We start from the raw sequence: 27,185 nt of genomic DNA, 5'->3' as shown, positions 1-27,185 counted from the left end.
TAGGAAGCCATTCCTGCCATTGAGTACCCATTGCTGCCTAGTTCCCCTAGCATCTTTGCCGCGACAGGCCTCACACTGCTCAGTCAACGGTTTCCTCTAGCTTGAGACTTCACAGTGCTCTTTGATGTAAGCTCTTCTGCTAGATGCAGTCCTAGAGCTGACTTTGGTTCTCAGTGCTAGGCTGTTAGCTTTCCCTTCTCGGAAACAGTCTCTGCCCTTTCCCGGTGTCATGTGATAACACATTAGGTAGAATGCCTCCCGTGTGCATGCTACCTGTACTGTGTGAGTTCTCTGTGAGTTTAGCACATGTCCTTTGCAGTGTTATGACCATCCCTCTAACAGCACAGGTGAGGAGAAGGTACTCACAGCTGTTTTACTTACTGTAAAACGATTTGTCTTTAATGCATTCTAGGTTCAGTGAAATGTAGAGCAGACTACAAAGGTGGGATGCCTTTATAACATTTCCATTAAAAACCAGACAGCAAACTATTCTGACACCGATTTCAAACAACATGAAATAAACAGTTAAAGGTTTCTGATAATGCTAGTTTACCACCTCATATTACATTTTATGTCTTCAGTGGCAAACCTGTTCACGTCTTCAGTCTGCAAACCCATTCCCCTCATTTCTGTTCAGCTTTCCTCTCTCAAAACTGTGGTCTGGCCCTGCAGCAAAGGAAGGCTAGTTTATATCCAGTGACATTTTCACCAGAGCCCCCTTAGACTCAGTTTGCTTAATTCTGTTATAACACTTCAGCTATTATTTCTATTCAATGCCAGTTCTGATAAACGGAAACGAGTAAAGATCCAAAGAGCCGTATGGGCTTTCTCTGAAAAATGGAATCAATTGCTGAGCCGGGGTAGCCCACAAAGACCCCCAGGTTTTACTATGGTGAATCTTAACACAGTGCAGTTCCCAGGACAGCAACCACATCGAGACAAACACAACAGATTTCTGTATGCCAACAGAGCTTTAGTCTTTTTCCCAGGTCCTATACTTAGTTACGTAGATGTCAGCTCTATGCAATAGAAGGCAGATGTGCTTGAGTTTATTAGCAGACTTTCTGAACATTAGAGCCTGCAGTGTCAAAGAGACTGTAGGAAGATTTTCCTTCACTGAGGGCTGTGAAGGACCAATTGCTTCATGAACCAAGTTACCATAGAAGCTTCATCCACTGCAGACTATTAGAAACAGAAAGGCAGCAACACTTACCAAGAGTTGGACAAGGAGTTAGCACCTAGGGTGCACCTCACAAAGTGTCTGTCAAACCAAAAGTTCAGTTAAACTGGAGCTAACATGTATAACGTATTCCTTGTCTGTAATTGCTTTCATTGATTTCTACACCCACACATTTGTGGAACACTCCATTTTGTTTGTCTCTATCAGATCAAGTCATTTGACCTTGCAAAGTTATCAAAGACTTGAAAGTCAGATGAGAATGTTTGGGAAAGAAATTGAAAACACTTGTGTTTGCTTGCTTTGTGGAATTATAGATGTAGAACAGAATTAATGGTAAATATATATTAACTCTACTGTCTTGCAGTACAAGAAAGAATACATGTTTATGTCCTCTCTATGCAGATGCCATTGCAATCCAAAGTGTCTGATTGTGACATTTATAAAGCATAAGAAAGTTTTATTTTTGTAATTAAGGAGGGAGGACAACCTCTTTTCTTAGATTTCATTTTGGCAATAATATAGCTAAATGGAGTGGATTAATGTAAATCAAAGGAATGGTTTAGTTAGTGTCTACATATCCTTTGTGGTTCAACAACAAAAACAAAAATACAGGGAAAGTCACACAGAAATGGGAAGTTCCTTATGAGGAGTGCAGTGATGACCCCACCCAGCATGCATTCTTCTTGTAGGCTGTTACGTCTGCATCCATGGTCTCCTGCCAGTCCTATTCCTGAACCCCTTCAATCACTATGGCTGCTCCCTGCAGCTTCCAAGGTGCTGCACCACTGGCTAGAGATAACTCTTCAGGGGCCTTTCCATTTGTACAGAGGCATACACTATGTGCATGATGGTCCAACCATCTCTCAACTGCTGAATGATTAAAATACAAAACAAAACAAAACAACACAGCCTCCCTTCCTTAGAAAACCATGAAAGAATTAGCCAGAGAAGAACCATGCCTATAATGAAGGAAGTCTTCAGGACGACACCGATGGCTATGACACCTTCTTCTTACTGCTTTTGAAACAATGAGTGAACTATAAGCAAAGGTCTGCTTTGAAGATAATCAGGGCAACAAAATCATGAAAATCAGCCATAGCAAACCGTCCCAATGGGCATTTTCCATAAAGAAAGAAAAAGTGTGCATATACTACTTGTGTATAGGGGCATAGAGGAGGAGACTGAGTGACGTGTAGTGTCCCCAGTGAGAAGGGCAAATATGAAGAGAAGCAAGGATCTAAAGGCACTAAAGAACTAAAGGCATGCCTCACAGTGGCCCTGTCTGTAGACTCATCAACATGTAGCTCCAATATGACCACGTCCCCTGGAGGAGGAGGTCTGGTGGCACTCAGAGGAAGGATAGCAGGCTACCAAGAAGAGACTTGATACCCTATGAACATATACAGGGGGAGGAGGTCCCCCTCAGTCATAATCATAGGGGAGGGGAGTAAGGAGAAAATGGGAGGGAGGGAGGAATGGGAGGATACAAGGGGTGGGATAACAATTGAGATGTAACATGAATATATTAATAAAATATATTATAAAAAAGATGTAACTCCAAGTTGAGATGGGTAGGAAAAGGAGGCAGAAGGGGAGTATGTCTTGAGTTTCTTGTTTATTATGTTCTGTCCCCTGGGGCTTTGCCCTATACGTTTCCTCCAGCGGGTACCATGAATGACAGGAAAGAGGAGAAATCAAGGGTAATACTTAATTTATTTCAGTGTTTTACTTAGGAGTTTTGCATATTTGCTTATCAGGGAAATTAGCCCATGGCTTCCTTTCTGCATGCCCTTGCTTCTTTTTGTTGTCTATGTAATACTGGCTCCTGAGAAGGAGGTAGGGATTGCTCTCTTTTCTATAGTATGAATACCAGGAAAAGAAACTGCATCAGTTCTTCACAAGTCTGATGAAATTCAGCAGTTAATCCCTACAGCCATAGGGTTTTCTCTGATTTAAGACTTTTTATCACTTCAATCTCATTACCTGATGTTGATCTGTTTATGTTTTTATATCTTCTGGCCTTGGTTATGATAAGTCATGTGTGTCTAGGAACTTACCAATTTCTTCTAAATTTTGTAGTTCAATGTAATACCATTTGTCAGAATTTTCCCTATAAATTTCTGAATTTTAGTGATGCCAATTGCAATAGAATGTTTGAATATCTCCTGTATTTATTTGTGTTTTCACTCCATCATTGGGTAAGGTTGTCTAAAGGTTTGTCAATTTTCTTTAACTCTGCAAAGACCAAATCTTTGTTCTATTGTCTCAGAGTCATTCTTTGAGTCTAAACTTCACTTATTTCTGTTATTCTGCCAGTTTCGGATTTGGTTGGTTGTTATTAAAAAGGGAAATTGATTATGATAAAGTAGGCTTTATTAAAGAAATGTGGAAGATGGCCCATCATATGTAAATCATTGTGTAAAAGATAAATACAGACACAGCTAAGTATAAAAGTCAAGATCAGGCCAATAGATGCAGAATTAACCTTTGATAAAATTCAATATTTGTTTATAATGAAAAATCTTTACAAATTAGGGATTGAATGATTAAACTCTAACACAATAAAGGTTCCACATGACAAATACTTAGCCTACATTGGACTGCCTGCAGGAATTCTGAGCATTTCCTCAATAATAGGCAATATGAGACGGATGTGCACTTTTTCCATTATTATTTATCATAGTAATTGGTTATATCCAGTACTATATGAAACATAAGAATAACAATAAGTCACAATAAAGAAATGGGTTATAAATAGAAAGGAAATAAGTAGAACTTTCTTGTTTGATGATGACATGACACTATGACCAGAAGACCCAAAGTATGCCCAGAAAGCAATTAGAAATGATAAATAAATTTGACAAATATCAGTATGCAAATCCGTACACAGAATCAGATGCTCCCCTGTAGATGAATACTGAACACACTGAGGAGAAAAGCTAAGAAAGCCATCTCATTCTCAATAGGCCCTGTGATGGTAGGAAGGATGACAATCCCCATAGGCTCACAATTTGAATGCTTTGTCCCAAGTTAGTGGAATTGTTTGGAAAGGATTAAGAAAAATGGACTTGCTGCCGTGGGTGTGGCCTTGTTAGAGAAGGTGTGTCATCTGGGATAGGCTTTGAGATTTAAAAAGCCTGTGTAAGGTCTAGACTTACTCTCTATCTGTCTGTCTGTCTATGTATGCATACATGTATTTCTCTGTTTGTCTCCTTCCCTCTCCCTCCCTCCTTCCCCCCTCTCCCTCCCTCTCCCTCTCTCCTCCTCTCCCTCCCCCTCCCTTTCCCTTTTGCCTTCCCTCCTTCCCCCTCCCTCTCCCTCCCTCCCCCTGCCCTCTCCTTCTCTCTCCTCCTTGAACTTGCTGAGCAGATGTGAGCTCTCAGCTCTGCTCCAGGTACCAGCTTGCTTGACTGATGCCACACTCCCTGCTGTGATGATCATGGACTAATCCTCCACACAAGCAAGCCTTCAATGAAATGCTCTCTTTTATTAGTTGCCTTGATCATGGTGTCTCCTCGAAAGACTAGAATAGTAACTAAGACAGCGCCTTTGAAATTCAAATAGTTAATAAATCTGGGGCAGGAGCAATGGCTGAGAGATTAAGAACTGGTTGCTCTTCCAGAAGATTCAAGTTTAACTCCCAGCATCTACATGGCAGTTTACAACTATCTGTAGCTACAGCTCCAGGTGATCTGATGACCTCTAAGGGGTTTCTTGAGTACTGCACACACATGGTGCATTTAACATGCATATAGTCAAAACACCCATACACACAAAATAAAAATAAATAAATGTTAAGAAAAGAGCAAATGTAGCCACGAGGGTAAATGATCTATATACAAAATGCATTCAACCAAAGACAAACCTGAATAAGAAATTAGAAAGTTAGGAAGAATCCCTTTATAAGGCTTGGAAGAATCAATGTCAAAAAGTCAGAAAAAAAAAAAAAAGAGCAAATGCAATATATGGATTGAATACAGTTTTCAGAATAATATCAATTATGTTCTTCATGTTACTAGTAAAACCTACTAACCATCATGCAGATGCACAAGACCCTGAATAACTAAAGATTCTGTGTACAGATGAGCAGTGTTGGTGGAGTCATGACTATCAATTTTAGCATGTCTTATAAATCCACGGTGACAAAACCATCATGGGTTAGGCACAAACCCATGCAAATAGAACAGTAATCTGATTTATGGCAAGAGGGCACAAAACACTGGAAGATAAATGGTCTCCGTACTATATGGTACAGGAAAAACTGCATCATCTATGTCACACAGGGAAAGACATAAGAAAGACCTCGTACACCACCGCATACAGAAAAAATTATGCAGATCATCTGTCCTCTCAAAAACTCTGGAGGAAAGCATGGGAAACATATCAGGACACTAGATGGATGATGATTTTCTCGCAGGACTCCAGGTTCAGGAGACAACACCAGGAATTGACACCCACAATTTTTAAAGTTAAAAAAACAAGTCTTCTGTATATGAAAGAAAACCATAAAGCAAATAGACAGCCTAAAAATGGTGTTAGCACCCAAAATACACAAAGAACTCAAAGAATGTTAGAACAAAACAATGAACAATTTGATCAATAAATGGGCATACGGGCTGAATGAACACTTTTAAAATGAAAAGCACCAACCTTCAACTCATAACTTTTTTTGTTTTGTTTTGGGTTTTTTGTTTTTGTTTTTTGTTTTTGTTTTGTTTTGTTTTGTTTTTCGAGACGGGGGTTCTCTGTGTAGCCTTGGCTGTCCTGGACTTGCTTTGTAGACCAGACTGGCCTCAAACTCACAGCGTCAACTCATACTTTATTGAGATTCCTTCTCACTCCAGTCAAAGTGTCAATCATCAAGGCAGCAAATGCTGGTGAGGATAAAATGAAGAGGAAATCTTAAGAGCTTGACAGGGCTTCCAGTATGGGTGTGCAGCTACTCAATGCTTTGACCTTTCTATATTTGTAAGACAACATCCTCTTTGGCAGGGAACACAGATGTGGGATGGAGTTGGAGGAACAGAGTTGGAGGAAGGGGCATGGCCCAAGCCAGCAAGATCAGGCCCATTAATCTGAGTCGTGGATAGGCTGATGTACTCCACATGTGTGCCTGCTTGACATCACACCATGATGGAATTCCCACACAGAAAAGGAAACATATATACTGTGGAAATGTGAACTACTTGTCAGGACACTGTGGAAGTCAGTATGAAGGTTCCTTGAATAACTACAGTAGTGCTAATATCTGATCTTGCTGTACACATCCTGGGTATGGGGTATACCCAAAGGAATTAGAATTTGAATACAGCAGGGGGATGCCAGCACACCCATGGTCATCTTGGCACTGTCTGTGACAGCTAAGCTGTGGGAACACACTAGGTGTCTATCAGCCACATAATGGATAAAGAAAATGTGGTGTATATACACATCAGAGTATTATTCAGCCTTAAATAAAGAGAAAATACTACCATTTTGATAAAAATTGGTAAAACTAGAGATCAGGTTAAACAAATCAAGAGGCTCTGAAAAGACAAGCACCCTATGTTTCTTCCATGTGAAATCTAGAGGAAAGCAATATAGCAATGGCCCTCAAGTATAGCAGATTATAGGACAGAGGAAGCCACTACAGAAAAACAGGATGAGCAAGGGGAGGCAATAGAAGTGAATATGAGCAAAGTGTATAATACTGTAGATCTATCATAATGAACAATTATTTTGTATAATTAGTATGAATTAATAATGTTTCAAAATGATGACTTTGTGGGTGGGTACAGAACCCCTACAAGTGTGAACCTTTATTCTTGTGTCTCTATAGTAGTGCTGGTCTATACTGGATGTCCTTACACTTCTAGGGAAGGGAGATGGGTCACTCCCTACCTGTGTAAGAGTGTATGCTCTGCAAACCAGAGAATCTGATGTTGAATCCCCAACACCTGCACAGAAAGCAGGGCATGGCTGTACGTGTGTGTAACTCCAGCATTGGAGGGTAAAGGAATGTGGATACCAAGAGCCCACTGATCAGTCAGCTTGCCTGAAACCGAGCACTTTTCAGTGGACCCTTTCTTGAAACAATTGAGGGTGAAATGGAAGGTTCCTGAAGTCTTGTTGTGTGTACACACACTTCAGTTATGTATGTGTTCCACATGTCTGTACACACAGACATACACACATAACAAATGCTCTCATTTAATTATCTTACCATTCCACCTTAAGAGGTTGTGTGTTTTTCCTCACGAGCGAGTGAGACTTGAGTAAAAGTGAGACATCTTTTCATGGGCTGGTATGCATTTTTGGCACAGGGGCAGTGTGATGACTGCTGTATATCTGAGTTGGTAAGCCTGGTGGGGGCAATAATGGTATCTTCATGACTTTTATTAGGTGAGGGTACCAAAATTAAGACTAATTACCCAAAGAGCAAAACAGAATCAAAGGGGACTGTTGCCAAAGTCCAGACTTTTCTCTTGAGGTCAGGGTCAACCAACGGGTGAGTTTGACTTCACATTTAAGGAATAAGCCTACAATAAATAACATTATAAAGTTTTCAAACTCAGCCCTAGTCTGAGGAGCATCCGGATGTGGAGGACAGCACCTCACGCTTTCTCCAGGGGCTTCATTACAACTCAGCATAGGACTCCTTCACATCCATATCGCAAACAAATGGTGACAAGCAGCTCCTACACTCACAACAGACCAGTGCATATGTGAGTCTGTTAAAGATTATTTAAAGGTCCTCACTGAGAGAATGCATGTAGGTCCCTGTGGTCTACCCCCTTTTCTTGAGAGACATGAAATAGTATCGGGGAAATTAAACTCAGGCTCTATCATAGAGAGGTGAGGGAAGGAGTTTGCCTACAGCTCTCCATTCTCTTATCTCTTGTACGAGTATAGTAAGGACATGAAATGATTGCTTCTCTCAGACATTGACAGGATGCTCCGTAGTATAGGTTACATAAGAGCCAATTAAGGTAAAACCGTGGGAGAAACAATTTATGAATCAAAGGTGCCAAGGCAGAGTAAATATAGATTTCCCCCACAGCATGGTGACATACATGACTACCTCAGATAATTCAGTAGACTTGCATTAAAAGCAACCACGTCCAATTGAGAAATGGAGATTTTTTTTTTAGCCTAAACATTGATGTCATAGTTTCTAGAATGTGCCTAGCCATCTCTCATGAGGCTCCATTGAGTCATTGGCCATAGGCCTTTTTTAAGAAGCTAAGGAAGAAACTCTGGGAAGTCCAGGATGGGTGGCCTGAGGGGGGGGTCACTTGCTGTGTACCACATGTAGACTAAAAATATACTGATAGTCCGGACTCAGGAGACGATTAGGTTCATATTCAGCTTAGGATATCCCTGAATCCCTTTTTCTGCCCCAGTGTGGCCCATGAGGAATGTTCCTTGACATCTTGAAGTTGAGTCTTAAACCTGTCTAAACCAGGAAATGTGGATGGTGTCAATTGACCTGAAGTTCAAGTCTTTCTCTTTATTTGGGAAATTCAGCTTTTCTCTGTTGACATTGCGTGCTGTTATCTAGAGTTTGTGAATATTGTATGTAAAGTTTTGTTGTTCAGAGCCCTTAATAATTAACAAGATGAATCTCCCAAATCACATGCTACAGAATACATTTTGCCTCCCCCGTCACTTATTTTGTAGGACTTGATGGAAGGGGTGAAGGATGCCAGGTTGATGCACTCACACTCCTCAGCACTCTCGGAACACTTCTTCAGCACCTGAAGGCATCTCAATTAAGCAGTATTACCATCCAAATTAAGCACCAGTCATTGCCATTAAGTATAATTAGACTTAATTTGATTCCTTGGGAGACATTCCAAATAAGTGGGTTTCCCAATAAAGTGTGTGGTGATGAAGGTATAATATGAATTGAGCATTAAAAAGGCAGGGAGGGAGGGAGAGAGAGAGAGAGAGAGAGAGAGAGAGAGAGAGAGAGAGAGAGAGAGAGAGAGAGGGAGTGTTCCAAGGTAATGACTCTGGAGAGAATGGATGGAGAACTGTCAGCCCTACTGCGGCTGTCTGGTCTGATCCAGTTGTTCTAAAAACTGAGATGCAATAGACAACCAAATTCTCAGTGCCCACTGGAAATTCCAATCCAAAGACCCTAGATCACTCTCCATGATCTCCATGGTGCATTTTCTTCGCTGGTCTTTGTCCTGGTTTGGCTGTTGTGGAACCAAGAACCCCACATCTCTTTATACCAAATGTTTCCATAAAGCCACTGAGAATGAGTGAAGGGAGCCTAAACCCTCCCTGAGGAGTGAACAACGCATACAATGCATTGTAATGTCAACTTCAAAGGACGGCTAGAAAACAACCATTAATAAATGAAACTATTAAGAGTGCTTATTACATACCATACTCTGTGCAGAAAAGTATAAAACATAAAAATCTCTCAAGAAAATTTAATTAAGCACAGAAGGAGACTTATAACAACTCGATTACTACTGCTCCTGCTGGGGTGCCATCACTGAAAGTCAATAAAACTAATGAGGTGGTAAACATGGAAACATATTTCATGTAGGCATAGCCAACAGGTCCTGCAAGGTGCAGGTAAAACTCTCAACAGGTCCTGCAAGGTGCGGGTAAAATTCTTGAGGGGGCTGTGATCAGCTCCTGAGAAATTAATGTACATGCCTTAGCTGTATGTTGTAGGAATTAAAAAGAAATGGTCTAAAAGTTCATGGCTAGAATCTCCCTGAGAAGACTGACTGGCTCAGAAGACCAGAATCCTGTGGAGTCCTTTTATTCATACATGTATTTATGTATATGCATGACAGATATGCGCATGTTTATATCTACATGTTATTAGTCAGAATGTGAGTGCATTCAAGTTCAAAAATGTCCATCACACAGACTTTAAAAGCATGAACACACATGTTCATATACACGACTCTGGGTCATACACACACATTCATATACAGTTGGCTCTCTATAGACATATGCATACATTTTTATTTTAAAATTTCAATGTTTTGAAAATATCACACAAATATACTATATTTCCATCATTTGCACTCCCATCTCCTCTCTCCAACTTCTTCTATACCCCTCCTCCAGCTCCCTTTCAAATTCAGGGTACCATTTTAAATCTCTCTCTCCCTCTCCCTCTCTCTCTCTCTCTCTCTCTCTCTCTCTCTCTCTCTCTCTCTCTCTCTCTCTCTCTCTCCTTTTCTCAGGGGCCATTGATGGCCTGTATATTTTGGTTAAGAGTGGAGTCTGGTGAAATTTTCCCTACCCATATTGTCATATCATCTAGTATTTTGTAATGATGCAGGTCTTTTCAGAATCCACATTGTTGACATTGCATGGGCATAGCTTCCCTGTTATGCCTAGAAAACACTATCTGCCTGACCCTCTAGCACTTACTATCTTCCTGCCCTCTCTTCTGTGAATCTCCCTAAGACTTAGATGTAGAGTTATAGTAAATGCATAAATTGGAGCTGTGCTCCCCACAGTTTTGTATCCTGTCCATTTTGGATAGGTATGTCTTTTTGTGATAGTCTCTACATATTGAAAAAAAAAACCTTTTTGTGATAGGTAAGGGCTGTATTCATCTTTGGGATAAGTATTTAGAATATTTAAGGAATTTGCTGGTTTAGGACAATGGCAGTAGCAAATTCTCCTGTAAGGTCTATGATGTTTCTGCAATGGGTTGTTGGCGACATTTATAGAACCAGGTTGATCTCCTGCCTGTTCAGCAGACCTTGAGTCCAGTTAGCCTGCTGTTGTTATCCCCCACAGGATAGTACCTCCAGGCACTTTAAGAGCTAGTCCCCAGGGAGAATTCCAAGTCAGTCCCAGATCAATTCCTCCAAGCCCTGTGTCTGAAGCACATGGTGCTGAAGCAATAAGGTCTCGCTTTTAAGTTCTGGGGCAGTGGATGCTCTAGAAGTTTCCATCTTGCATGCATTCTTATACAGATGTTGTTTCAATTCAGTCATCTGTATTGAAATTGAAGCAGCTTTTGTTGTTTTCTGAACAAGTGCACTAAAGCAATTTATGGTAGTTGTATTGTATTACTATATGCAATTTAGACATTACTAAAATGTGTATTTATTAACTAATATAGGTTGATCTACAGGAGCTAGATCTTAAGTGCACAGGAGCAATATGTGGGTTGTATGCAATTTTCCATAATTTTAAGACTCTATTATATGATGTGTGATGTGTGTGCGTGTGTGTGTGTGTATACAGTTGGCTCTCCATAGACATATGCATACATTTTTATTTTAAAATTTCAATGTGTTGAAAATATCACACAAATATACTATATTTTCATCATTTGCCCTCCCCTCTCCTCTCTCCAACTTCTTCTATACCCCTCCCCCAGCTCCCTTTCAAGTTCAGGGTACCATTTTAAATCTGCAGGTGCCGGCAGAGGCCAGAATGTACCAGATTCCCCAGAGCTGGAGTTATAAGCCATAGTGAGCTGCCATGTTGGTTCTGGGAATGGAGCCCAGCTCCTCTGCAAGAGTAACAGTTGCTTTTAACTGCTGAGCCATTTCACCAGCCCTGTAGTTCATCTATTTATACAAAGGACCCCCACATCTGTGTACCGGGAGTATCACCTCTGTCCTGCAGAAGCTGAGAGAAGTGTTCGTATACTTAGAACATGTTTGTGTGGATATAATCTCAGCAATTGATTGTAATTTATACTTCTCAAAGTCTTTACATTAGGATTAAATATTTTGATTTTTCTCCACAGCTTCATTGAAGTATAACTGGCAAATAAAAATTGTCTGAGTGTGGTACATCTATGCAGTGGAAAGCTACTTAGCGATGAAAAGAAGGAAAGGCCATTTTTTTGTGACAATATGGATGGATCTGGAGGACACTTGCACCAAGTGAAATTAAATATTTAAGCTTATTTTTAATAGTTGGGTTTTTGTTTTTTTTTTGAGACAAGATCTCATGTGATCCAGACTGGCCTCAAATTCACTATGTACCAAGGTTAGCCTTGAACTTCTGGCTTTGAGCTGAAGTGATTTTGGAGTAGAGGATGACAGTAAGATACTGTAAAATAATGAAAAACAAAAATTTCTCATGTAAACCAGGAGCCGTGTCTCTCCATCCAGGGGGAGATATTCATGAGCAGAGGAAGTTGTGCTGTGTGCTATAGCTGGGATGACTGGAGCACAGTAACCAAACACTCGGTGCTTTTCAACTGAAGGCAGATGTAGCCAGATACCTCAATGCAAAGGAAAAGAAGCCCCAGAGCAAGAAGCGCCATGACAGCTCCTGACTCCCACAGGAAACATTGTGTCCTCCTGCAGATAATTTGGTTCAGGACTGGACATCTGCAGTTCTAGTGCTTGAGGGCTGAGGTAGAAGAAGCACACTCTTGAAGCTTGCCTGGAATATGTATCATGAGCTCTTCTCACTAAAGTAAACAGAGTTTTGGTTGGTTGGTTGGTTGGTTGGTTGGTTGGTTGGTTGGTTGGTTTGCTTTGGTCATCTTTGGTTTGATTTTTTGTCTTAAAACATATTTTTTTTGTATTATTTAGAGTTTAGTAAGGTGGCAAATCCAACCTGTTTTGTGTGGGTTAAAAGCTTGCCTCCTGGTTTATAGGAGGCTTTCTTGCTTTGTCTTCATGTTGTAGAAGAGGTTGAGATGGTTTCTAGGGTCCTCTTTACAGAGATATGCTATTCATGAGGGTCAGACACTACAACTTAATAACCTATCAAAGCCCTGCCCCCTGGTGCCGATGAATGGTATGATGAGATTTCAACATATGAATTTGAGGGGAAATGATTATACAAATGTAGCCTACAGCACTTAGCATTTTTGCCCATAATCAGATAAAGGTCAAATTCCTACAGTTTCTCTGTTCCTTAATATGATCCAACAGATAGTGCTTCTTAGAGGCCCTTGATCACGCAAGACATGTTATTAAACGACCTTTTAAATCACACTAATGTCTAAAGCCAACTTTAATTTTCATTCTCAGGGATGGTGTTTGGAAATACTGAGGCCCAATAAATGCCACTGCATACATGACTGCCACAAGGACCAAAGGCACATTGTAGAGTTTGGTATCCCATGAGGGTTGGAGAAAATGGAACACCATGATTAAAAGTGGGTGGCATTTTTCTAAGGTATGAACATATCTGCCTCCAAGTCACCAATCTTACACATCTGGATATTATTTAAGTCAAAAAATTGATGAGAATATTTCCCAATATATTTATAGATAAGCAAATCATTGTTTCATTAAAATGTGGACTACATGTCATACCTAAAGTACACTTGCCACTAGGAAGCTCAGTTGTACTCAATATTCTATACAATGGTGGTCTCTTTATAACACATGGATATGCAGATAGCTGGTCTCTACTTTTTACAGAACCTGGTGTCCTACAGTTCCCAACCACACATAGATTGGGGCAAAGGACAGGTGATGGCAGGCACTCTGAACAGTGGCTATGGATTCTGAGAGAGATGATGTCACAGGAGCATCTGAGATACCTCCTTAGTGAACCAGTCATTGTTTTATCGTGGGTTTCCCCACTGAATGGTAAGGTGCCTAGTAGCTTTTGACTACGCCTAGAACCCCTTGATAGGGGCTGCAGAGATGGCTCAGAGGTTAAGAACACTAACTGCTCCTCCAGAGATCCTGAGTTCTATTCCCAGCAAGCACATAGTGGCTCCTAACCATCTGTAATGTGATGTGATGCCCTCTACAGGCCTGCAGGTGTATGTGCAGCCAGAGCACTATAAAAATAATAAATAAATAAATCTTTAAAAAAAAAAAAAAAGAACCCTTTGATAGGAAGAGAGAAAGGAGAAGTGTACCTTCATGCTGCTAGCACCATTCTGAGGTTAGATTCTGAGTACTGATGTGGAACTGAAAAGCTGGCTGTGACAGGAACCACCCAGTGTGAACTCTCGCATTGGAAAAATAAAATTAGTGTGATTTTGACAGAAGGCATATAGGGTACCCACTTGCACAGATCTGTGGTAACTGTGAAATCACTAGAATAGTTGAAATCTTTCCTACCTATAATAGGACTTTTCTAGTACATAGGAGAGAAGATGTCTTTTTTTCAATTGATAGTTTTTTTTTGTTTTTGTTTTTTTGGGGTTTTATTTTTGTTTTTTTGTTTTTTGCTAAAGAACAGAACCAATCATCTCACATACACCCACAGAATCATGTCTTCCTACTAACATAGCAAAAGTATCCTTTTTAAAACATTTCTTTATGGTGAATCCAGTTAGAAATTTGATACTGAATAGTGCCTGTGTCTGTGTCACTGGGTATCATGAGCACTTTTAGGCGGTAAATGCATTTATTGAATAACACAGGTTAAAATCTAGAGTATTGCTATATTGCTGGCTGTATCTATGTTATTAAGTGTGTGCTTGGCTAGGATTCAATTGGAGTGCTAACATTCTCTCATTTAACATCAGAAGAATGTTGTTTTTATGTAAGCTTTCAAAATGCCACCTGTGGCTACTTGGAGAGCCCTGCTCAGTGTGACTCAAAGTATTTCCTGCAGAAGCATCAGATACTACAATTGTATCTTACAACTATAATGACACCATTGTGGCTTGAATGTCCCTGAAAAATTCATGTATTGAAGGCCTTACCCCCAAAGCAAAGTTCAGAGGATGGACTTTCATAATGGGTTATGAGGACCCTGACCTAGTCAGTGACTTGATGGCTTCTTTATTGGATGGACCATTGAGAAGTTGCTAGAAATAGAAGTTGGGACTTGATTGGAGGAAGTGGGTCTCTGGGGATGGGTGTCTTGGATGTTCATTGTCCCTGGCTATTTCCTCTCATCTTTCTCTCTGCTTCCTGTCTGCTATGAGGTGAGCAGCTCTCTGCCTATGCTCCATGCTCCTGCACCAGTAGAGTCAGGTGATCATGTGCAGAAACCATAAGTCAAAACAACGTCTCCTCCTTACAGGTTGTCTGTGTCAGCACTCTGTCACAGCATGGACACACAAACATGCACACCAGCACACATGCACATGTATGTTTCTTGGTATAGGTGGTTGCATATGTATGTGAACAGAAAGGAAGAAACTTTTTGAAGTATGCTTTCTATGAAGTTAAGCAAAAAGAAAACCCTCACATTTCAATTAAAAGCTAGCATACACAAATGGGCAAATGCATACTTATGAATTTTACATTTATATGTAAGTCAAGTTTGCCTTTAGATAAGATTAAGTCAAATAAACTACAGTTACATGAAACTTTAGCAAACTAGGTCTTTTGTGTGTTCTTACAAACAAGAGACTATAAATGGAGGTTTATTTCCTGAGAGTCCAGCCAGTGTTAGGATAACTCTTTACTCTTTCCTGGACCCTTTTGATACCAGTCCCTGGGCATTTGTCTAAAACCCTCAAACCACTAGGGCTCTGATCTTCAGATATCACACAGATACATTCTGGTTAATTCAAGAGAAATAAAACCATGCATTCTGTAGCCATGAAGCATTGAGTCAAGTTTCCTTCTAGCACTAGAATGCCAGGCTTTCCCTGGTCCCTAGTGCATAGCAGTGCTCAGTACAAAGCTTTCTCTCTACCCTTGTGCCTGGGCTTTTCTTACTAATGTTGATAATTATTTGCTAGTAATGCTTTTCCAAGTCTGACTGCCCCGCTGCTGACTGCCACGTTCAACAGTGTCCCCCTTCCTACAAATATTCCTCAGAAACTCATCACTGAGATTCATACTTTGTAGGATACTCAAGATGTCCCATGGTCCTATTCTTCTGAGCATATCTGAAGATGTTACCTTTACTAGTGGCCTGTCTTCTGGTTTGCATACAATGTTATCCCCGCAACTGGACAAGGTCTTCTTACATGCTGTTTACCCCATCTTTACACTTTGTAATAGGTGTACTAACAGTTTCCATGGGGCAAGAACATTCTGATTTTTAAAACCAAGTTCATATAGCCAATTTAACAAACTACAAAGAGGTCAAATGCTGCCATCTTCTTAGCTGCCTTTCCTGCCCTGCCAGGTGACCTTTGGATGGAAAGAATTGTATGTGGTTGCATGATTGACACTTCTTTTTTTCATCAGAGTACCAAAGACAGGGTTCAATATCTTTTCCTATAAGAACTGAATTCTGTGTCTAACTTGCATTTCTGCTCTGTTGATCCAGCATTACTTTACACAGCCTGCTGTCCACCCTCCCACCTCCAGACTCCTGGACAGGCCATCTTCCAAACCTAGGGCTGCTATCACATGCATTTGTTAATGTGTCATTTATGGTTCTTCTTCTCACTTGATCTTCAACTGCTCTGCGAGTTCCTCGGATGTTTCTGTTGCTTTCCTATGAACACCCTGACTCCCATCTGTTTTTCTCTTCATAGTTCTTGTAAAGCAAGACACTGGTCTCATTGCTGCTACAGGCTGCTACTTACTTCCATCTAATCTGTGGCTCTTAGCTCACTCCAAACAACCCACATGTAGGGGTAGTCCCAACTTGGCTGGGAATAGTATCCCAATACTTTTACATTTCCCTGTTTACTGGCATGCTCATGTCAGATGCTCTCTCATAGATAGGGGTGGGTTTTTTTGTTTGTTTGTTTGTTTGTTTCGTTTTTGGTTTTTGGTTTTCATTTATATTATTCAGACAATTGTGCAGTGGTTCATCGTAGCAATTTCCAGGGATGGAGTATGAAACTGAGGCTACTTGTCCTAACAATTGATGATGTGAGGGATGAAGAGGGACAATCCCAGGCCACCTCACTGTGGCAAAGCAACACAGAACTCAGTGAAGCCCCTCATCAGGGGGACAGCTGGCCATGGGCTTTCCATGGGCGATTATGCACATTGTGCTATTAGTGTGCTGTCAGTGGCAAATGACTTCCAGAGGATGCTGGCTTTGGCAAAATTGAAGACACTCAAAGGCAAATCACAGCCATTTGACAAGTAATGGGGCTGATTATTTTAAAGGGCTATTGGAGTCTCAACGAGGGTAAAGCTTTTGTTGAAAAAAAAAGTCACATTCTGTGAAAAGGCTCACGAAGCAAGTTATTTAGTAGCAGAATTTATTGAGCGGAAAAAGCAAACTCAAACAGTTGGTGCACACTTAATAACACAATGTGTGAAATTACAGTGAGGGCACAGTGAGAAGCCCAGGACAAGAGGCAGCTAAGTGTCAGGAGGAATTTGATTAAGGACATAATAATTCCCTCTTCAAAAGGAAAAATCAGTTTTAATTTTTATTGCAAAATAGAGCTTATTTGCTTTTGTGTGTCATTTGGCCCCATTGTACAGGATGGTGATGCTAACATAGCTCCAATGTCTATCCCCACTTACTTGTCTGATACATGGCACCGAGAATGTACAGAGCCAAATGACCTGTGTCGTGGTATTGGGTATCCCTGCTATGACTTCCTCATCATTACCAGTGTTAGCATCAGGGTATCTTGATGTCCCAGAGGCAATGGCCACTCATTTTCATATCACAGCCCATCACCGCCCTGCTAACACTTTTTTTTCCTAGCAACTCTAGCTGAAGATGTGCCAAAATCTTGTCAGCCCAACTAAAACATTCTATTGCAGTATTATCATTATTGTTGTTATTATTGCTGTTGTTGTTGTTGTTGAATTGTTATGAAATGAGGAAGAAGAAGATGGTGCTGATGCCACAGGGATTTGGTAGGAATGATAAACAGGACACTGCAGATCCCAGGCAATGAGAGAAGGGTGGGGAGGGGGGAGAGAGGGAGAGAGGGAGAGAGGGAGAGACAGACAGACAGACACAGAGAGAGAGAGAGAGATACAGAGACAGACAGAGAGAGACAGAGAGCTGCCACAGACCCACATGTAGCCACAAAGACTTGAATGCCTTTGTAAAAACCAAGAATTAGACAAGAGGTTCTAGAAGAGTGTAGTTTTCTACAGATACCCAGCCCTGTCCTGAAGCCTGGAGGTCAGTGTGCAGACCAGGAAACAATCCCTGCTTCTTCTTCTTCTTCTTTTTTTTTTTTTCTATTTTTTTCCTTTTTTTATTAATTTATTCTTGTTACATCTGCTTCTTCTAGAGTAGGGCTCCAGCCATAGAGAACTTTTCTACCTCTGTGGGCAGAATCTCCCCCACTACCTGTGTCTGCTGATCCCCTAAGTACAAACAAAACTGCTACCACCTCTCTATAATACTTTCTAATTTGTAATAAGTTAAATTATTTTTTAAATAAAGGGTATAACTTGCCTATTTCATTAGAATATTGTTAAATGGGAAGATTGTACACTTTGGTAAATTCATAAATCAAGCGGCTATTTCTTCTTGATGAAAATGGCTTGTGGCCAAGTGTTCTGTAGATTTTTCTTTGTAAAAGAATGTACTAACTATTGCCATCTTCTTTGACAGAGTAGAGCATCCTAAGGACAAGAGGGATGTTGAACATCAATAGGGTGGCCTTTTTCTTTGCAATAAAGTTTACTTGTGAACACAAACATACATATACACATCAGACCGACAGTACTCAGCCCCCTCCTGTGTCAGCCTTAAAACACTGTGTATTAAAACAGTAGGAGCAAACGGAATCTGCTAGCTACACAGGTTTGGTTCAATGTCAGTATCATATACATACCCATTTTCAGGTGACTATATATTTTGGAATTAACTTTATACTAACCCATGAAAATAACCACAAAGGGGAAAAAATACCAAAGATTAAGAAGAAATGTTAGAGAGGAGTGTGTTGTAATTTGGATGAAATATGCGTCACTAAATCCCGGGGCATCTGAATTTCCATTTAGAAGTTGCTTCCTGGACTGCCAGGACACCTGAGGTTATCAGACTTCAGTCATTTCCTTCTTGCCATTATTTAGTTCTCTTTAGAAAATTGACTCTTAAAAGCTGGCCGTATTGTGTCTCTAGACCCTACCCTGGTCTCCCTTGAGTACAGCTGGGTGAAGCCTTTGTCCCTATCACCCAACCAAAGTTACCCTGCACAGCTGTGTCCTGCTTCCACGCTGTCATATGGAGATGACCAGTCTCAGTTCTTGTCTATGGACTCTGCATAGATCGTGACATCCTCCTCTTTGGGAAATGCCCTCCTTGGAAACGGCTTTCTAGTTTTTCTTATTGTGTCAGCCGTCACACGATCACTCCAGGCTATGGTCACCCTCATTTCCCTCCTCTGATCTTACCCTGGCCTGGCAGATCAAGACATAATTGTGGGCTGAGGACTTGCCAGGATCTCTCTCCTGAAACTTTGCCTCTAAAGCCCAGACATGAGCAATTAATTATGTACTTGCCCTCTACATGTAAATGCCTCAATGGATCTCAGGTGGAACACACTGACACAGACTGGGTTTACCTCCATGGCCTGTCTTTCCCAATATTGTTGTGCCCTTGGAAAATGCAGGCTCCTTGATTCCAATGACTGAATAGAAGGTTTGGCCTTTTCTACCTTCTTTTTTCTCTGCCCCACATGCCTCATACCTCTGTACTCTGCCCTCCCGTCCCTAAGAGGACCTGGGGTATCACCTGGAAGCTGTGAGGACAAAGATGGAAATAAGAATTAAGAGCTCCATGCCACTCAGTGAGGATTGGTTAATTAGGATGCAAGTGTTGTAGTGATACAACCCTAAAAACATTTCCAGAGACTGTGGATGTAGCACGGTTTATTGGCTACTTGCCTAGTATTCACAATGTCCAGGGTTCAATTCCCCAGTACCATATTAAAAACAAAACAAAACTAAAAGACAGAAACAAAACAAAATAAAACAAAAATGGTGGCCTGTGCCTTTAATCCAGGTGTTCATGAGGAAGGTAGGGGCAGAGGCAGGAGAGTTAGAAGTTGAAGGTCATCCTTGGACACATAGTGAGTCAGGATCATCCTGGACTACTTGAGATGCTATGCTGTCCCCAAAAGGAAGAGAAAATGGAAATTTCCATAGGAAGAACGAGTCTGGGTTAGAGTTTTAAGAGAACCCTAGTAAGGCAGGATGAGTCCGTGTGTGCATACTGGAGCATGGGAGAAGCAACATGCTTCAGTGTGGAACAAATGGAACTCTCTTGTGGCACAGATGACAATGCCAGAGCCCTGGGTCTTCCTAACAGAAAGTCCCTGCTCTCTGCTCAAGCTCATTAACGTTCGTGGCCACCCGAGAACATTCCTTTGGGTAGAAGTTAAATCACACTTTAGTTAAATTCAAATTTAATAAGCCCCAAACATTGGAGAAAGGCATTTTTCCCTGTCTCAAACCATCATCGTGCTGCATTTAACACCACTTAATTTCCAAGTAAGACAAGCCTGACTGCGGGCAACACCAGTGCCAACAGCTTGTGCAGGAAGGACAGGGAGCAGAGGCAGCCACGTGGGCTCGGTACCAGGTCACTGCATTGCCACACTCCTCTGCGTGTTCTGTGTGCTTAGATGAAATTCAGGCGGATTTTCTCCATTGGAACCATTTACTAGAAACAGAGTCGTTATGGTTGATTCATGGAGCAATTGTGTCTGAATTGGGAAAGATTGTCTTCTGAGTCCTCATGGTTGAAGAAAATTACCTACCGATTTCCACGTTGCCTCAGCATGTCTTGATTTTCCTTCCTTTTCCTGGATATATTATGGTTTTTTTTTTCCCTTTTCATTTTCTCTTTGCATAAAAGAAATGGCTGTGGATAAAGAAAATTATATATATATATATATATGTGTGTGTGTGTGTATGTGTGTGTGTGTGTGTGTGTGTGTGTGTGTGTGTGTGTGTGTGAAACTTTCCTAATGAGCCAGGTGTGGTCATGTATTCCTATAATCTAACACTCAGGAAGCAAGGTAGGGTTGGCACATATTTGAGGCTAGCCTGGTTTATAGACTGAATATCTTGCCAGTAACAGCTTCATAGTAAGACTCGATCTCAAAACACAAAGGCAAAATAAATCATAATGTGACCTACAATTTTATATGCTAATTCAGTAATGAAAATATCCAGATTTCCATTTTCAAAGCACTATGTATTTTCAATAACAATACCCTACACACAGTGTCTATGTCCTACATGATCACACAGCAATGACAGAAGTGAAGAAACTTCGTTTAAGGGCCTTGGAATAAGTTGAGCTGTGTGTGAATGCCCCTCAAAGCAAGCAATGTGACTCCTGAACTCTACTGCCACCCACATCTGTAGAATAAGAAGTCTTAGTTCACTTAACCTAGCCCAGCCCAGCTTCTCTTATGCAGCTTTGGGCCTGAACTTGTGGACTGGAGCACACACATATACACTATCACATCATGATCATGTACATCATGGTCAGGGTCAGGGCCTGGCGAATACAAACACGAACCTGGAGACAGATGATGCCTGTATTTTGGTTCTTAACTGGTGCAACCAGATGATCATATGTATATGGAAATGCCGGGGAGTTGGCACCTTGAGTTAGCCACAATCATCTTTTCTGAGAAAGAGGCTGGGGGCTAACTACTCACAAGATGTGTCTTTCAGATTGACCTTCTAGTCCTGAGGACAAGATAAACTAAGGGCCAGAAGAGCTGGGAGTGCTGCCGGGAAGACAATTGCGTGTTCACCTGCCTTGGCATTGCCAGTTATAGGGAATGGGATTGGGAGAAGGAGCGTGCGTGGCGAGCTGGTGAGGAAGCAGGGAAGAAGCCCTTTTAGGCATTTCTGGTTGGATTGAGGTGTTTGGGTTTTATCCTAACTTCGTCGAGACACTATGATGGCAATTGAGAAAGGGGCACATTAAGGATGGGATGTAAACTTCAAAAGATCAGCCCAGACTCCAAATACAGAGCCACTCACATCAGCTTCCTTCAGGAAAGCTGCTCGCTGTGTCTCTAAAATGGAAGAATAAAACAGTTAACTTGGTGGAAAAGAAATTACTCCACCTGAAGAAAACTCATCAAAACATACCCAAAGCTAATAAAAGCGGTATCTACTATAGAATATGGGAGAAGCAGTATTAAATTAATTTTTAGAAGTATTTATCAAATCTATAAGATCTGATTTGATTCCATGCAGCAAGACACTTTTACATAGCTTTGTTCCTTACTTCTACGTTTCCAGCTAGTGACTTAAAAACCTTTTTATTGTTGATAATGTGTGAGGCACAGCATTAAGCAAGACAAACCAGTCCGAAACTTGCCAGAAACAAATGAGGCTATGCAATCCAATCAAAGGAAATGCAGGTGCCATTGTGACTTGCCAAGGGAAATGAAGTTCTCCGATCAAACCTGATGACATCTGTGTTGTTCTCTAACGAATAAAACCATAGAGGAGCCAGCATCTTAAACACCTAAGAATTTAATTTGGTCTGTTTTATATTATGACCCAAAAGTAGCATGTGTGCTCTATTGCAGAACACAGGGGCCATCAAATGTATTTTTATTCAGTGATATCTTTTTTTTTTTATTAATTTATTCTTGTTACATCTCAATGGTTATCCCTTCCCTTGTATCCTCCCGTTCTTCCCTCCCTCCCATTTTCCCCTTACTCCCCTCCCCTATGACTGTTCCTGAGGGGGATTACCTCCCCCTCTATATGTTCATAAGGTATCAAGTCTCTTCTTGGTAACCTGCTGTCCTTCCTCTGAGTGCCATCAGGTCTCCCCCTCCAGGGGACATGGTCAAAGGTGAGGCACCAGAGTATGTGAGAAAGTAATATCCCACTCTCCACTCTACTGTGGAGAGTGTTCCGTCCATTGGCTAGATCTGGGTAGGGGTTTAAGGTTTACCGCCTGTATTGTCCTTGGCTGGTGCCTTAGTTTGAGCGGGACCCCTATGCCCAAATCTGCCTATTAGGAAAACTCCTTCATTGCTGGTGGGAACAGTGATATCTTTTTGTATGTGAAAATCTCCCAGTGATTGGAGAAATCTTGTGAATGGTGAAGGATCGTGAACCGACTGCGACTAACTTCCAACCACTGCCACTAGATGGGGGTGGCAGTTCACACTTGGAAAGCACAGCCCTCCTTCAGACCAGGCCACCGCGTCTCAGTTTCTCCCAGGAGTCAGATCCTACCCCCCACACTAAGGTTGATCCTCAAAGAGACCCTGCTTTGAGATCATGCAGATCCTTCACTGACAGGTAACTTTGGTCAGCTTATATTGTTATTATAGATCCCCGCCATGCTTTGTTGACTATGCAGTTAAAGGTTTAAATCTAAGTCTATTCAGATTGAAAGAAAAGCGCTCCTCTGTGAGCCATGCTAACAGGTGTCCACCTTTTCTCTGCCTGTGGCTTCTTCCCTCAGTGGCTCAGGATAAGGTGCTGAAGAACCTTAGTACAATTAGAAGTGTGAAAAACCATACCTAGACCTTTGTGTTTGTCTTTGTGCAGGCATCCTGGCCTTGTTTCGCTGTAGACTGTCCCAGCCTGTGGGAAAAATCGAATCAGGGTTCACCTGAAAGAGGGAGTGGGGATTGAAAGTAGGATACAGAGATGCCAGAAATAACGAATCAAGTCAGGAAATTTCTGATCAAGATTCACTTTATTGCCGACTAGCAGGAACATATATAGAGCAAGGTCAATAGGATTTATGTTAATCTCACTCACCCTAGCCCCAGGGCAAGAATGCAATAGCCTCAATTGCTCTCTGTAGAACTTCCTAGTTCTCTGAGTAGTTCCTTGTAAGAACTTCCTAGATCCTCTGGGTGGTTCCAAGTTGAGACGTCTCTACTTCTTTCAAAGGTAAATAGTCTAAGGATAGCCTAGAACACAGGACCTCGTGGTGAGGTAAAGGTCAGCAACTCGAAGGTCACAGCATACAGCCTAACGCACAGGATTTCTGACATGACAGAATTTGGCATGGGTTCCCACAGTAGACTTTATCATTTTTAGGAGGTGGCTTCTGGTAAGTAAGTTTAGGGAAAGGGGGAGAATTTCTTAAAGAACGACCCCACTCCAAACACACAAAACTTTGTGAGAAGAAGATGTTATAACGTCTCAGCCACAGGCTTGGAGTCAGTGTGTGGAAGGTCAAGGTGCTGGGCACTGGGATGTGAGAAGTTTTTTGTAAACTACTCCACCTGAGAAAGCATCTGCTATGGTCACTGATTCCCCAAAAGCCAGCAGGACCACAGGTGAAAGGTCTTTACAGTAGATAGTTTTGGATTAAACCTTGGAAGGGAAGAATTATGTCCCAAGGTTTGAGAGGTTTTTATCTTCTGATTCGCAATGTCAAACACTTAATGCCTGGAGGTTAGACTGGGGCAGCTGTTCTCTCAGTCAGGTGGAGGAGGAACATCTGGATAAATACACAAAGGAGTTCCCTCAAAGAAGCCACCTTCAAAATAAGGGCAGCAAACACAAGTGTGAAAATGTATTTGGTGGAGTTTCTTATCATGTTAAAGAGGAAGGGACAAGACATTGACAAGAAAAGGTGAGTGAACAAGTTGTGGCACGTGTAGCACTTGGGGACAAAGAGATGGTTATTCCACACTGGGGTGTGGCGGAGCAGATATAGAAGGGATATCAACAGATGTGCAGATGGAGTCCCGGGAGCTGACACCTATGTGAGAGCAGGGGTAATGTAGAAGGATTTTCATTCAACAGCATGCTGTTCTGGCAAGAGACCACATCCAGAGACCCAGGTCTGTGTGATCTGGCTGGAATACAGACATGCACTTAGTATATGCCTTTAATCCCTCTGGCTGGAATTTAGAACATACCTTTAATTCCAAACAATGATGTCTAACATCTAACCGAGGGGCAGACAAAGTGCTAAGTCAGAGAAAGATTTGACAGAATTAGTCAGGTTATGCCCAGCTTTACAAGGACAGACAGAAAAGAGAAGCTGCTTAAGAGCAGCGTGGGCGTGGTGGTGGGTGTGGTGGTGGGCGTGGTGGTGGGTGTGGTGGTGGTGGTGGTGGTGGGCATGGGGGTGGGCATGGTGGTGGGTGTGGTGGTGGGGGGAGCAAGAGCACAGAAGAGTTCATGGAGACAGTACACTAGAGTTCAGGAATATAGTACAGGTTGGTGCAGTTCAGCTGAGTGCAGTTGAGTTCCTACAGTTCCGTTCCTGGAGTTGACAGGCAGTTTTTTTTTCCCCAAGCAGAGCAATTCAGTGAGAAGCTAACAGAAGCTAATTTGAGTCGGTCAGCATGGAGAGGAATTTTAAGCCAGAACAGCTGTGTAAAACCAGCCAGGCAGATGGTGAGTTTATTCAGCAGTAAGTCTTGGAGGCTGAAAACGTTCTAGGGCCAGCTTAGCAGACAGAGGCTGAAAGATGCAAGCCTTCAAGGTCCAGGCTTGCAGAAGAGTAGATTGTGCAGAGGCTAGAAGAGGTTAGGCCTATGGATAGCTAGATATAAAAGCTTTGGGCTCAGCCCAAGCCATGCATTTGTAAAATTTGAGTACGGCTCTCATCTTGTGACCTTATCAGAGGAAATAAGAACAATTACAGGGTAAGATCGCTCATGTCCTTTACATCTAAAATAAGAATTTAAGGGATCTCAACAGCAGCTGAGAAAACTGGCCTTATCCATACAACATCACCTTCTTTTTGAAACATAAACACCAGCTTGAAATATAAGTATTTCCCATGATTGTTCAGGCAGCAAACTGTCTCTCTCATTTTTTTTTTCACTTTGGAAGCTGCTGACCTGTACTTCCTGTTTATTTAGGTAATTAATTTTATTCCTTCTCTAGTCTCTCATGGGGTGAAGACCAGATAGTTTAATTTTACAATTAAGCTTAGTTGTCTGGAGGTTAAGACGTTTTTAGGTCTAGATAGATGTTTTAAGTTGATAGAGATGAGATATGATAGATATTGATTTCCATTCAGAATTTTAGATGCACCAAGATGGCAAAGATATTTTCTGCAAGGTTGCCAAATACAAATAGCCAAAACACTATGAGTGTAACAGTTATATCAGTTATGTAATTCCTGATTGTTTCATGGTTCTTCTTGCTGTATGTAGGGTGTGTGTGCGTGTGTGTGTGTGTGTGTGTGTGTGTGTGTGTGTGTGTGTGTGTGTGTAATAGTATAAATGTATATGTAAAAAAGAATTAATTTTAAAAAGTATCTCCCAAGAAGGCTTTCCTGTGTTCCTCCATTTTTAAACGCCTTGTTAATTTTGTCAGACGAAAGTACACCCTTGCTCACTGCAGGTGATTCAAATGTAGCCATCTCTAGACTCACATGTGCATGTGGAATACCGTAATAAGGAAAGTGAACCTTTGCCATGTGAGACCAAGGGCAGGGAAGGAAGCAGCTGAGGTCTTAGATGCAGGAAGTTGAGCCTGAAGAGCTGGGGAGGACAAGCATTCACAGCTCTGCAGTCTTTGGACAGATGCACAGGCCACAGAGGCTCATGGATGCTCTCAGGAACTATGCTTGTTAGAAACCCATCTTCCACAAAAACCATGCGGTCCTTGACAGACACACTCATGGAAGATGCCCATGAATGTTACACAGTTTCACCATGAATCACACTCTGGAGTGGTCATCTTGAGACCTGATCACAGTGGCTGTTAGGTTTGGGAGGAAAATGGGGAGGAGCTGTATGTAAGCAAAAAGCTTTTCTGCGCAGTGAATGCCAGAAGTCTGTAGTACACAGTGGGGATGCTGCTTAAGATGCCATGTTGTTAGCGTTAAGATGTCCTGGAAGTTTGGTTTCATGGAAGCTGCTATTACCAACAAGTAATAAGGGGGTTTAAAAAGTGAGCATATGTGACTTTAGGTCTGTCCTTTGCATTCAAATATGGCACATAATCCAAATTCTCTCATCTGTAAGATCAACCTTTCTACACCTAACCCAGTTTCTGTACTGAAAGGTGTGTAAAGTTATAGTGGAAGAATTGCTAGCTTGTATCAAGATATCATAGGAAGCTTTACCACCAAAGCTTGAGCTATTCAGCTAATGGAGTCTCTATATACAATATGATGTTGTGATGTCCTTCACAAACACAGTTTTACAGGAACATTTGCTGCATTGCAGCTGATGTAGCTGCAATGATGTACCATTTATTAAACATATTTCCTAGCAGATAGAGTTGGGTCAGTGGGTAAAGGCACTCATTGCCAAGGCTAAGGACCCACATTTGATTCCTCACTAGGA

The 27,185-nt window shown here is 41.5% G+C and overlaps 1 protein-coding gene across 2 annotated transcripts in view; it reads left to right on the top strand.

The window, feature by feature from the left end:
• The window catches only part of CSMD1 (CUB and Sushi multiple domains 1), a 1,521,983-nt gene that overhangs the window by 1,107,931 nt on the left and 386,867 nt on the right, over window positions 1–27,185 (top strand). The gene's annotated exons all lie outside the window — the stretch shown is intronic.

This window comes from Acomys minous (genome assembly GCF_964271855.1).
Source record: "Acomys minous genome assembly, chromosome: 15".
Taxonomy (NCBI): Eukaryota; Metazoa; Chordata; class Mammalia; order Rodentia; family Muridae; genus Acomys; species Acomys minous.
Note: the sequence above shows the minus strand (reverse complement) of the source record. Positions and strands in the feature narration are given on the sequence as shown.